Raw genomic sequence first — 14,670 nt, forward strand, 5'->3', positions numbered from 1 at the left:
TTCATCAATGCCCTATCTACTCCTGATAGCAAGTAGTTTATCAATGCCCTATATCTACTGCTGATAGCAAGTAGTTCATCAATGCCCTATCTACTCCTGATAGCAAGCAGTTCATCAATGCCCTATCTACTCCTGATAGTAAGTAGTTCATCAATGCCCTATCTACTCCTGATAGCAAGTAGTTTATCAATGCGCTATTTACTGCTGATAACAAGCAGTTCATCAATGCCCTATCTACTGCTGATAGCAAGCAGTTTATCAATGCCCTATCTACTCCTGATAGCAAGCAGTTCATCAATGCCCTATCTACTCCTGATAGCAAGTAGTTCATCAATGCCCTATCTACTCCTGATAGCAAGTAGTTCATCAATGCCCTATCTACTCCTGATAGCAAGTAGTTTATCAATGCCCTATATCTACTGCTGATAGCAAGTAGTTCATCAATGCCCTATCTACTCCTGATAGCAAGCAGTTCATCAATGCCCTATCTACTCCTGATAGCAAGTAGTTCATCAATGCCCTATCTACTCCTGATAGCAAGTAGTTTATCAATGCCCTATATCTACTGCTGATAGCAAGCAGTTCATCAATGCCCTATCTACTCCTGATAGCAAGTAGTTTATCAATGCCCTATCTACTCCTGATAGCAAGTAGTTCATCAATGCCCTATCTACTCTAGATAGCAAGTAGTTTATCAATGCGCTATTTACTGCTGATAGCAAGTAGTTTATCAATGCCCTATATCTACTGCTGATAGCAAGCAGTTCATCAATGCCCTATCTACTCCTGATAGCAAGTAGTTTATCAATGCGCTATTTACTGCTGATAGCAAGTAGTTTATCAATGCCCTATATCTACTGCTGATAGCAAGCAGTTCATCAATGCCCTATCTACTCCTGATAGCAAGTAGTTTATCAATGCGCTATTTACTGCTGATAGCAAGTAGTTTATCAATGCCCTATATCTACTGCTGATAGCAAGCAGTTCATCAATGCGCTATCTACTGCTGATAGCAAGTAGTTTATCAATGCCTTATCTATTGCTGATAGCAAGCAGTTCATCAATGCCCTATCTACTCCTGATAGCAAGTAGTTTATCAATGCGCTATTTACTGCTGATAGCAAGTAGTTTATCAATGCCCTATATCTACTGCTGATAGCAAGCAGTTCATCAATGCGCTATCTACTGCTGATAGCAAGTAGTTTATCAATGCGCTATCTACTGCTGACTAGCAAGTAGTTCATCAATGCGCTATCTACTGCTGATAGCAAGTGGTTCATCAATGCGCTATCTACTGCTGATAGCAAGTAGTTTATCAATGCCCTATATATTGCTGATAACAAGCAGTTCATCAATGCGCTATCTACTGCTGATAGCAAGTAGTTCATCAATGCGCTATCTACTCCTGACAGCAAGTAGTTCATCAATACGCTATCTACTGCTGATAGCAAGTAGTTCATCAATGCGCTATCTACTCCTGATAGCAAGTAGTTCACCAATACGCTATCTACTGCTGATAGGAAGTATTTCGTCGATGCGATATCTACTTCTATATACGAAATATGGAAACAAGAACTGACTAATTTCTTAAATTAATGCCCGCGCAAAACGAACGCATGAACAAACAAACGATATGTTATTTGATCTTAATTTAGTTTAATACGTTATTTTTTTAATTTGATTTAATTTGATTTAATTTGATTTAATTTGATTAAATTAAATTAAATTAAATTAATTAAATTAAATTAAATTAAATATAATTTAATTTAATTTAATTTGAATTTATTTTATTTTATTTTATTTTATTTTATTTTATTTTATTTTATTTTATTTTATTTTATTTTATTTGATCTTATTTTATTTTATAGGTCTATTATTTTATTTTTATTTTATTTAATTTAATTTAATTTACACCTTTAATTAATTTCAATTTAATTTAGTTTTTATTTAATTTATTTATTTGCATTTGATCGATTGATATAGTCAAGTGTCCAGGTCAAGTAGGTAGGTCAAGTGTAGGCCTATTCTATAATTTTCGATTCAGCTTTCAAGCTTCTATTGAAATCCATACACCCCATGTAAAAGGCATGACCTTAATCTCCCCACACAGGGAGTGTAGATTTCAAATTGAGTCAACCTTTCAGGTAACCCTTTTGAAATTCACACTCCCTGTGTGGAAGATTAAGGTCATGTATGGATAAGGGGTGTATGGATTTCAACTGGAATTACCAATTGAGCATGCGCAGACATGGCAGATGTGATGACGCAAGTACAAGTGACCAATTTAGATCAAGTGGCGCGAAAAAGGTGATGCAAACTAGTGAAGGATCGTCTTAATATTTGCAAATTTCCAGTGTCAAATTGGTAAGCAATCTGGTTTATTTTGTCATTTATCTGCTTTAATTTTGTTCACAGTCACATCAGTATTATGATAAAAATTTTAACTCGTAATGATACCAATAAAATGACGGTAAATTTCGGACAGGGATCTCAAGTTAATAAAATATGTGCCACGGTATGAAACAAAATAATAAAATGAATAAACAATACAAGAAAATAAATCATCATCTTTAACATAATCATCCGCGTCATCGTTATTGTTTCTGTCATCTATCATCATCATCATCATCATCATCATCATCATCATCATCATCCATCATCGTCATTATTATCATTATCATCATCGTCAGATCATCATAGACTTAGACGACAAAGGTAATGCGTAAAATTGTGACGTTCATCATTGTTCGTGGTCGATTTGCCCATTTCTGTCCGTTTTAATAACATGCATATTTATTTTCCAGGAACAACATGACTTGAGTAAGGAGCGACTTTATAAGAAGACAATGGTAATCAGGAGACTGAAATCTTGCTGGACATCGCTGCAGTGTACACACCATTGTTCTGAAAAAAGTTAAGTAGCCCTATATCCCATTCTGTTAAAATTTGATATTTGTCACTGCCATTACCACAAAACCCATGCAGAACCCCGGTGCAGAACAGGGGAAAGGGGATTTGTACTTGAAAAATTGTTTTTAATTGTACATTTCTAGAAATTGCATGACATGACATTTATCTATTGCACCCTTGATAAATTGTACCATATCTTCAAAAGCATCCACGGTACGGAAACAAATGATCATAAATTATGCCTCCATCTAAATGTTCAGATTTCATCAGGTAAATGATAATGTAAAACTGATGACTCGGCGCTGGAATTGTTACCTGTTTTTACCTCGGGATTCCGAAATCATGTTCATAATATTGTATTCTGTCACAATTTACACCAACGTAGACTTCTATTTTACATGGTCTTTTATTTTATTATTTAAATGTACATTGTAATATTATTGTTTGAACATTTTAATTCTCAGAAATAACAAGGGCTTTAATTTGAGCATTTTTACATTTATCATCGGTCGTGTGCATTGTGTTAACTTTGCCATTCAAGTATTTCTAACGTACAAGACCACACTGATTCCAAACGTGATGTTCGTCACCTCTAACTGATAATGAAATCAAACATTTTGGCACTTTATAATCTTTTGAGAATTATTGAATAAGTAGGTTGAAATTCATTTCATGATACTGAAGCTCAGAATTGATTCTACGCATCGCCAGGTTATTTGGTGATTGAAAGTAATGGACCTTGAGTATATATCGTACAGAATATTGGGTTTACTAGTCTTCCTGTAATTGTAGTAGTTTTGATTATGAACACTACTTCTGATCATAGTATTGAGGGTGATGAAATCCACACGCGTTAATGAGTTTCATAAAATCGTGGAAAGAACGTGCAAATATGATTTCAATTTTAATATAGCTGATTTAACACCTTCTGTATTAAAAAAAAATAATTAAGGGGACTGCCAGTTTCTTTGGGAGATGGGTCCAGTAAAAATACAAATTAACGTTAGTGAACAGAATCAATTTGGGTAAATCTTGAAATCTGTATGACCAAAGGTATGATGAGAGCCTCGAGAGCTCTCCTTGCATTCAACTTCATGAACCCATTTTCAATTGTATTTGAAAAAGGACACACACTTCGGTTTTATTAACAATTTTATAAACCCTATATTTTAGTACATGAATCGAATCCATGGGTTCCTACAGTCACAAATTTGATGGGTGTAATATTTTATTATATCAAAATATTATGACTCTGTGATATTTGGACCCCTTTCCAAACAAAATGACAGTAAATTGCAAGTTCCTATTCCTACCATACACCGAAAAGGTTAATTCATCAAAAAATGTGGTATAATTTGACAAATTAAAATTAGTCAATGTAAATGAAATATTTATCATAAGACAAATGCTGAAAATGTACTTGGAATGTTGAAAAAACAATTTATAGCATTTCAAATTAATATTTATCATCATGATCATTACAAATATTTTCACGACTTTTAAATATTCAGTTTTTAATGACGAATTAATGAATAATTTATAAAATGACAAACTAAATGAATGATGTAGTTAAGGGAAGGGGTATGAACGTTTGGACAGTATTTATTGTGGCACATCAGACATATCGAATTGCATTCTGAATACGAAGAATGTCCTTCTGATATCAAATAATTTTGATTTTTTGACATTCGCAATGTAATACACACATTATGGAAAATGATTAAAAATTGATATTTTTGATATTTAACAGTACTCGAAGTAAATTTGATAAATCTGACGATTTCTACCTAACACTGTATGTAGGTGGGATGAAAAGCCGACGATCAATTGAAAATTTTGAACTTTCGTATTGTAAATATGGACCCAAGCACCAACAAAAATTAGGTGTTTTTGGGAAAAAAATCCATATCTTCATTATGAAAGGTCAAAATTTTCAATTGATCGTCGGCGTTTCCTCCCAGCTACATACACTTTAAGAATATATCATTAGGATTTATAAAATTTACTTCGAGGACTGTAATTAGGCCTATATCAAAAATGTGAAAAATATTAAATTTTAATAATTTGTCATAAAATTTGTATAATATCGTGAATTTCAAAAAATGTAAATTATTTGATATCAGAAAGACATTCTTCGTATTCAGAATTCAAGTCGATATGTCTGATGTGCTCTCATGTCCCACAAAAAATACTGTCGAAACGCTCAAAACGCGCATTCCAGATCCCTTAATGTGTCATTTTTAGTCTATGACAAATTAAATGATGAATTAAATGACATGTTTAATTCATAATTCATCACAAATTTGTCATGCTAAAAATGTTTTAGGCCACATTTTTTGACGAATTAGTCTTTTCAGTGTAACTTAATCTTGTATTTTTGCAACACATGATGTAACTCAACCTAACCTGATCTTGCCTTACTATAGTAACCCAGCAACCACAAAATGTTATTTAAATTTAAAGTGTATGAAGAGTGTAAAACATTTTAATAACATTCAAAAACAGAGTGATGTTGAAGTGTTTACAAAATATGTTGCAACAAAATTTCATATAACGTAATTTTTAAAACGTTTTCATGACCTTTATACAACCCGACATTATAAATATTATTAAAATGTTTGACTAAAATCAACTAAACGTTTGCAACACGTTAATAGAGAGATTGCGAAATTTACGTGAAACGTGACACGGGAACGCGAACGGCAAGCTACATTAGTCGAAAATCGGTTATTATGCCCTCTAGAGGGTGAAATCTATTGTGAATTGGTCAATCGTGGAATTACCGTAAGGCGATTACGTTGCGGTTGGTAGCAAAAAATAACGTTCCAAAATGACAAAAAAACGCATTATAAAATGCAGAAAAATGTTATGTTTATCATGTTATGAAACGAATCAAAGTATCCTAATAAGAACAAGTAGAGTCCGACATGTAATAAAATCCATTTTGGGGGTTAAAATTTGATCTCGTATAGACAAGAAGAAGTGAACAAATTTCGATTTTTTTCGACGCGAATTCGAACGGGCAGATTGCCTATTCATTTATGTGTGGAAAATGCCGTCCAAAAATCAGCTTGCGAAGAGGCGTTTTAGGCAAGATTGTGCCGTGTTACGGCATAAATGCAGTATAATTGTCTGTTTGGGACGGGGAACAGAAGTTCGTGCAACGCTATTTTTCGCCTTGCTTTTTCGTTGTGCATTAAACAGCTGTCAAAGTGTTTTGCTTATATACTATTCAGCAAACTCCAAAATGTTTTTAAAACATGATAATGCATGTGTTTTTGGTTTTAGTTAAAACGTTTTGATAACATATCGATGTATGTTTGTATAAAAATCATGAAAACTCGTGTTATACTGAAAAAATAATACGACAACATTTTAAGCCAAAATTCGAAATGCTATAGTAAAATATCATTTGGCAAACATATTTTAGTGTCTATGTGTTAGAACGTTTATCCGCAAGTTTAGAACAAAGGGTTTTTTGAATGTTATTAAAACTTTTAATGCCCTTGACCCTCATATAACCTTTAACCCGACATTTAACGTTTTCTGTAATATATTTGTGTTTGCTGGGTAGTAATCGAACTAGGCATATTAGATTATCTATTTTCATTTTGCTTTAGAAAGTAAACGGTATTATTTATATGATAATGGAGTTTGTTTCTTGTTATTCGAATAATATACACCAAGACTTCCTAGGCATCCAACACCAAACTCTGTTAGATTATTTAGACAAATAGCATACACGTGTGAATATAGGCCTATACTCATTTTCCAATAGCCCGCAAAACTCAAATATCGCTAATCTGGACTGAATGCTTAGAGCATTATAGATACAGCCAGTCGTATTTGCATATCAATACCGAGGAAAGTAGTTCGATGAAAGAAGATAATCTTCTCTGGTTCGATACACCCAAGGTGAATCAATGGGTGCTTCCTATTACCTTTAGATTATTTGTCTCAGCATAGCGCCATCAATGATTGCAATTGCGTTTACACGTAGTCTTGGTTCAGACTCTATGCGGCTATCACGAACATACTAGGAACGACGAGCGTTAGGACCGACACAAACTGGCTGTGTAGGAGGCTAGTTTGGATGTGAACGGGACTATGACGTTCTACCGCAAAATGCAGAAATCCGTAACCCGTATGGCGTTTGCAGTGAACGCCTCTCCGCAATCTCTCTAGTAATGTTTTAAAACAATTTTATGTTTGCTGGGAACACAACTTTATATTCTACATGTATAGTTTAGGCCCAATTGTTAATATATCAATATATTTAACTTATTTAAACGCACCTAGCATTACTTTACATAATCGTACCTAACTTAACCCAAGCATGGCACAACCTAACATAAACCAAGCATGGCACAACCTAACATAACCCAAGCATGGCACAACCTAACATAACACAAGCATGGCACAACCTAACATAACCCAAGCATGTCACAACCTAACATAACCTAAGCATGGCACAACCTAACATAACCCAAGCATGGCATGGCACAACCTAACATAACCTTATCCGTTATAGCACAACCTAACCTAACCCAATATAATCTAACCCATAATCTCACCTAATATGTGATGCGATCAAGCAAAATCAGTCGAAACTCGGAAATATTAAATTTTCAGTTTCTTATAGGATAGTAAAAAGCATTTACAAAGCTCCATTTCGCAGGAAACCCCATTAAAATTTAACAACCAGTTCCAAAGATATTACCAATAACAGAGTTTCCAAAACAGGAGGAAACAAAAGGAAATATTACCTTTGTTTCGCTATATCTCAAAATCAATATTTCTGAGTTCCGACTGATTTTGCTTGATCGCATCACATATAACCATAATCCTAACCCAGCACACGGACAGATAGGCTTGGTCTCTAAAATTCTGTTGAAATTATAATCTATCTTTATGTTGATTTCATCACCCTGTTACAGAAATATATACCGTATATTATATGGGCCTTATTTTTATTTATTTTTTCATTAAAAATCTCCTTGGTATCGATATCGGCCTAGACCATGCGACAATACAATTACAGAGAAGTCCGTATGCTTACATTCCCGGGCATACATTTCTGCACAATAACTATATCAAGGCCTATTTCTTTGAATCGCCAACTAACTTGGCGACGGTTTATTGCCATGATACATTCACCGAATCAATAAAGAGTTTCAGTGACTTGAAATTAATTTCAATCTGCTTATTAAATCATTCTTAAAAGATTATAAATGTCAAATGATTTGATTTCATTATCATTGATGTTATGAACATCAAATTTGAATCCGCGTGGCTTCTATACATTAAGAAATAGTTGAATGGGAAAGTTAACATAATATACATGTACGCTAATATAAACGTAAAATTGCTCAAATGGGGGCCTTCGTTTTTTCTTAAAATTACGATCTTAAGACGATTCCAATGTACATTTACATACTAACATGAAATTCCCTGTGAAATAGAAGTCTACGTTGGTATAAATGTGACAAAATCCAATATTTTGAATAAATTCCAGGATCCCGAGATAAAAACTGCCAACCGTTCCTAACAAGTCATTAGTTTTACATTATCATTTTTCTGATGAAATCTAAACTTTTAGATGGACGCATTTATGATCATTTGTTTTTGTACCGTGGATGCTTTTTAAGATATGGTACAATTTATCACGGGTTCAATATATATGTAGTGGCATGCAATTCTGAGAAATGTACAATTAAAAACAAGTATAAAGGCCATATAAATTTTACATTATTGCTTTAAATATGCTCGACAACCTCAACCGGGGATCACTCCTTACTGGTGTATGAATGAGTGTCTTTCCTTTTTGGAGCACATTATTTTGATTGGTAATTTTGGAGTGTTTCACTATATACGCCGTAGAAACCCGAATAATTAGCTAGAATATTTTGGGCTTAGAGAGATATGCAGTTTTTCAAAAATTCAGTGATAAAAAAAAATAAATACCAATACCATGAATTCAATCATCTTTCTATTATTTTATTTTTGCATATACCTTTTGCCGTACGGATCCTAGACCCATCGCAGGACTACATAACGTATGGGGCAAGACATGGAATTGCCGAAATCAAGTATAGGCATACATCAGAAAATATCAACGAAGCTACATGTTACATTAGTAGAGGTGGGCATGCAATGACAAAGTGACACAAAAAAAACACCCTCAGCTGAATCGAGACATGCATGAAACGGAGAAGCGGTAGGCAAAAAGAAGATTGCACGACATAAAATCATACAGATGGGGAACCACATGATGAACAAGTGATGTAGTGATTGAACGTTATTGAAGGCTTCACGCTACAGAGGATGAAAAGGCATAGGTGAGGTGAAGTAAAGGCTATATAGCTGCACCGATGCATTTTGCATTAGGTAAGCTGTCAAAGTAAACTAGGTGGACTTTATAAATCTAATGCTAAAAGTGTATGTAGCTGGGATGAAAAGCCAACCATCTTAGGAAAATTTTGACCCTTTTTTTTGAAGATATACATGCGTTTCCCAAAAGATTTAAATTTTTAGGCCTTTCGGTAAACTTCATGTAAATTTTCAATATAAAATGTCAAAATTTTACAAGATGGTAAACTTTTTCATACGATGTCGGCTTTTCCTCAAAGAATCTTTAAGTTCTGTACATAGCATTAGGTTTATAAAGTTTACTTCGAGTACTGTTAAATGTCAAAAATTTTAATTTTAATTTAATTTAATTTTGCTATAAAATTCGTATTATATCGCGAATTTCACAAAATCAGATATTTTTGATATCATCAGGGCATTACTCGTATTCAGAATGCAAATTGGTGTGTCTGATGTGCTCTCGTTCTACAAAAAATATTGTGCAAACATTAGCCTATTAGTCGCCGCTTATTTTAAAAAAATGCTTATTTTGCATCTTGAAACAAATTCATCAGGATTGTGAAGTAAACTAAAGTTTTTGATTATGTAGTCAAATCCAATGAAATTCTACTCACTTAGACAGTTTCGTCTTCCTGGTCGGAAGACTTCTTCAGTAATGCGATGATCCACTACTAAGACTTCTCACCCTGTGCACCCTAGGGATGAGAAGTCTCGCGGGAAAACCAGTGGATCATCGCATTACTGAAGAAGTCTTCCGACCAGGAAGACGAAACTGTCTAAGTGAGTAGAATTTCATTGGATTTGACTACATAATCAAAAACTTTAGCTTATTTTGCATATTTTAACTTTTACGAGGTTGTTGAAGTCCAACCTAGTAGTAATGAGCTGATCACCTGAAGATCGGCAACTATACGATCACATGATAAACCGGTACGTGCAGTAACCAATAAATCGAAACCGTTTCGAGTTGATTGTTACAGTCCTAGTATCCCATACAATATTGTATGTTTGGCCCTTAAAAAAACAAATCGTGATTGAATATGACATTTTAATTTTCATTGTAAGTTATGTAGGTCGAAGTAATCACGATAAAGGCAAAATAGGCAAATATTTTCAACAATTAAAGTCATATTATAACATTTTCAACCAAAATAGATTAGCATTTCTTTGCCATAAAATGTTAGCTTTTACTGTCAGATATATCCCCTTTTATTTTTGAGCCGAACAACTACGGCAAAGCAAAGAAAATTGGAATTTACTACCAGCGCACATGTCGCCAATACGTACCACTCCTTCGGTCATGTTATAGTGCGACCTTTTGTTGTGTATATCACCGTCCCGCACGCCGTGTACGTACTGTGTGTTATGAACATCGTGTATGCGTTCGACTAATAATTCCATCGTAATAATAAAGCGCCGAATCCGGCGTTTTATTCAAAATCTCGGATTTTGACAAAACTACAGCACCTAGAGTCTTGATTTTTGCAGGCTATATTGGTTTAATGAAGTACAACTTAATCGTGTTAAAAAAATGAATTAAAAAAATTCAGTGAGGGCGTCCTCCTCAGCAAATGTTATAATATGGCTTTAAAGCAAATAGTGATATATCAATTTGTTTAAAATCAGAAGTAGTCCCCGTCCTCAATATTGACCGTATGTAATCTTTACATGTCCCAACTTAGACTCAATTAGAATTGGCCGAAATTTGCATGTATAGCTATTATAGGACAACATGGCAATTTTGAATGAATGTCTAAATAAATCATTATTTCGCAATTCGCCTTAAAATAGACCAAACTTACCTGACAGTTGTTACTAAATTATTTCATAATTTTTAGCAAAGAGTACCAAAATAAAAAATTAACCGATTCGTATATCATGGCTTTAACGCAGAAAACTAAAGAATGTTGCAGAAATAATAGGTTTATTACTCTCAATTTCATACACGTTCTACTCTTATTTATTGTTAGTTTCTTTATGGACATACAGGGTGTCCGAAAAAAAAACCAGAACCCTCATTGCGCCCTCTTTTTCTCCTATATTTTTGAAAGGTTGATCAAAATATATTTTGGTATGGAAAGAAACCTTTAATCATAAGTCCCATCCCACACCCACAACTTAATGTGATACTTAACAAAATCTATAGCCCATAAGCCCACCGGTAAAGCCCATTCCCTACATAAAGTTATCATTGAGGAATGTTTGATATTCATGCATGGTATGTGTACTCCTTTTCAATATTTGAAGTAGCCAAACCTCCTTCGTGCACAGGGTGAAAAACGGGTACATTTCAAAAGTTGTGAGCCGATTGAAATATTTTTTCGGTTTATTAAAGCTAACGATACAAGGTTTCTTTACATAACAAATATATTCGATCAATTTTTCTAAAATAGGAGAAAAGGAGGGTGCAATGAGGATTATGGTGGTTTTTTTTTTGGGGGGGGCACCCTGTATATAGGCCTATATAGGTTCCACTCTGTAGGAGACATCGCCGTGTTTGACATAGGTAACGGTCCTTTTGAACAGCGAAGTGCGATTCTATGACAAAATATTTGATTGACTTCATATCATTAATGCATAGTGCAAACTAATCTTTTTCCGATTGCTATATCAAGATAAATAAACAATTTGAGACAATGTTGTCAAAATTGGAGGAAATCTTTCTCGTAGAGCCCAAATATTGACGTTTTCTGAATTCTTATTACCAGAGCTGCAGAGGACTACTCTGGAATTGGGTTTTAAACACAATTAGAGCAATTTTGACCTCGGTGTAAACTTTGACCCTGGGTATCTCGAAATGATCATGGATTTGTTTGTTTGTCTGTTTTATTTCTTCTTTTGCCCGAATTACTCACTCAGTGGATGTTTTAAGGGTAGACGAGGTATTGTTGGTCGAAGCAGCCAAAAATCGATTTTCTTTATCTAAATCAATTATCATTGATGTTTGGCCAAAGTTCATTCTACAAATCATGTACTTTGAAAACTTGCTTGATTTATTGTTGTTAATGAGTTATGTGTACGTTTTACAAAAGTGTTGTTGTTTTAACCCTCTTTACAACATAACTCAAGAACCACAGGACCTACAAAAGTATATATTTGATATTTTGAATTCTTCTCCACACTCGCTTTGAAATGATCAATGCAATTTTTGCCAAAGCTCACTACTATTCGCAAGATGCTGTGAACTACCAAATCGCAACAGTTTTAAAATAGTTGCTAACCTTAAGGTATCATCTGTTCTTCCATGAGGCGCAGGGGCCACTGCACATGGCACACCTGATAAAATTATTTAAAGCAAAACTATGATTGTCATACCCAAGTTTACACTTAGGGCGATGGAACCCAGGGAGAACAGTGCCAGTGCATTGATTGGTCACCCCAGGTTAAATAAGAAAAAAATAAATAAAAAAAATAAAATACTTTATCTACTTAAAGTCACTGAACACAAATAAGGTGGGCTGCTTTTAAAATGTTTGAGATCAAATTTACGCCCCGATAATTTAGGACGGGCAGTTTTTTTTCAAATCAAATTCAGTTTTCAAATAAAATTCAACTTCCTTTAATCAAATGAAGTAATTAATATTCATAGATGTTCAAATAACATGACAAACTATACTAGCATAAGAGATAATCGTACTCTCGGAGTCAGTTAATCGGTGATCGCGTGTACGTGTAGGTAAAATTATGCGACGAATTAGCTAATTATTATTCGTAGATATGCAAATAACATGACACAACTATACAGGACATAAGGTCACCATATTCTATCACCAGTGCTTTGCAGAATCCATGGAAGTCAAAGGATGCATTTTAATAATTGAGTTACTATAATCATACAAACATTATACTGAAAATACCAAAGATCTAGCATACTTGGTTCTAAAGTTCTGTGATGCCTATTTTCTTATGTGTTTCATTATTTTTCACTTCATATTTTTGCATGCCTTTTTCTCAATTTCAAATTTGCCGCCTTTGGCCTCCATGGACCAGATCGTGTCACATATTTGTCATGTTTGTGATCACGTTTAGTTTTCAAATAAATATCAATTCAAATTTGTAAGTTAGCTTAACACAGGTCTACAAATCTTTTGGTTTTGCAGACGCTTTGTATATTCTTATCAAACCATATCTATTCTTTGTTTTAAGGCCCGTTTTAAGGACGATATTCACTGCTGACGACGGTCTTCTTGAGGCCATTCACGGAAACAACGCAGCTGTGTGCACAGGCCTATTGGATCGACTGCCGTATCTTCATGTCAGTGGGCCAAGTGGGACATCCAAAATCGACAAGGCATCACAAATTGGAAGAGCAGACCCATATGAATGTTGAGACTTTGCTATTAATAAATCTTTTTAATCTGAAATTATCAGTGGTTTAACTTTGAAAAAAAATATAGAAAATAATCAAGATTACTCACAATCTCTTTCAATAAAAAATAGCTTCTGCTGATGTCATTCTTTTGTAAAAGTAAAATCACTGATAATTTCAGCAGTGGTCGTTTGATTTGCGCATCTTTTCTGGATGTAGTCGACACAACTGATCAAAAGTTTGATAATGACTCTAGTGAACATGGTAAATGTTATATGGGTGCAATTTTGTCAACGCCCAGTTTAGATTTGGACAACACAACAACTTTTGTAGTGTATGAAAATTGTTTTCAAAGAGCGTGTATTGTTACATATTACTTTTATTTGTTTTGTTTTTTGTTTATTTATTTGTTACGGGAATCCCGACGCTGCGTGTGATCATTTTTGTGGTAGGCCTATCTGACGGCAATCCCAATTATTAACACTAACCTTCACACGTATGTGACTGTTACCTTAGCTTGCATTTGCAAAAATACCTACTAACTCAACACTATACCATGTATACCTTGCTAACACCTCAACGTTGTAAAATGTAGCAATTTTACGACGTTGAGACAACGTTAAATGACGTTGTGTGTCACTCGGTTAACTTTAACCTTAACCATATGGCACTGTAACGCTCTGTAACAATAACCTTAACATAACCATAAAACTGTAACCACCATTAGCACGACTTAAGGTCCGTATGCACAAGAGCCGGGTCTAAATGGAATTTAGTTCCAGGAGAAAGGACATTTGCTTAAGTTACTTTCATTTAAATCTTTAGAATTTGCTAGCTACTCTACGAAGGAAATAAGAGTAAAGGACCATTCCTGAATCCTGATGGAACTAAATTCCACTTAGACCGGGTTTAAAGTTAGACCTGGTCTAACTTTTGTGCATCAACATTTTGCACGAAACTCAATGTATTTCGTCAACCAACACGCACATGACCAAATTATCAAATACCTCAATTTTAAATCGGAACTAATAATGATTAAAATGATCACGCAGTTTGCGCATTTAATTGCGATTTACGCGAAT

The 14,670-nt window shown here is 34.2% G+C and overlaps 1 long non-coding RNA gene across 1 annotated transcript; it reads left to right on the forward strand.

Moving 5' to 3' along the window:
* The first annotated feature begins 2,154 nt into the window (after positions 1-2,154).
* LOC140147920 (uncharacterized) lies at positions 2,155-13,864 on the forward strand. The gene is made up of 4 exons (XR_011858417.1): positions 2,155-2,364; positions 2,805-2,913; positions 8,945-9,297; positions 13,438-13,864. It is a non-coding gene; the product is annotated as an uncharacterized lncRNA (long non-coding RNA).
* Positions 13,865-14,670: the final 806 nt, after the last annotated feature.

The sequence above is a fragment of the Amphiura filiformis genome, chromosome 3 (genome assembly GCF_039555335.1).
Source record: "Amphiura filiformis chromosome 3, Afil_fr2py, whole genome shotgun sequence".
Taxonomy (NCBI): domain Eukaryota; kingdom Metazoa; phylum Echinodermata; class Ophiuroidea; order Amphilepidida; family Amphiuridae; genus Amphiura; species Amphiura filiformis.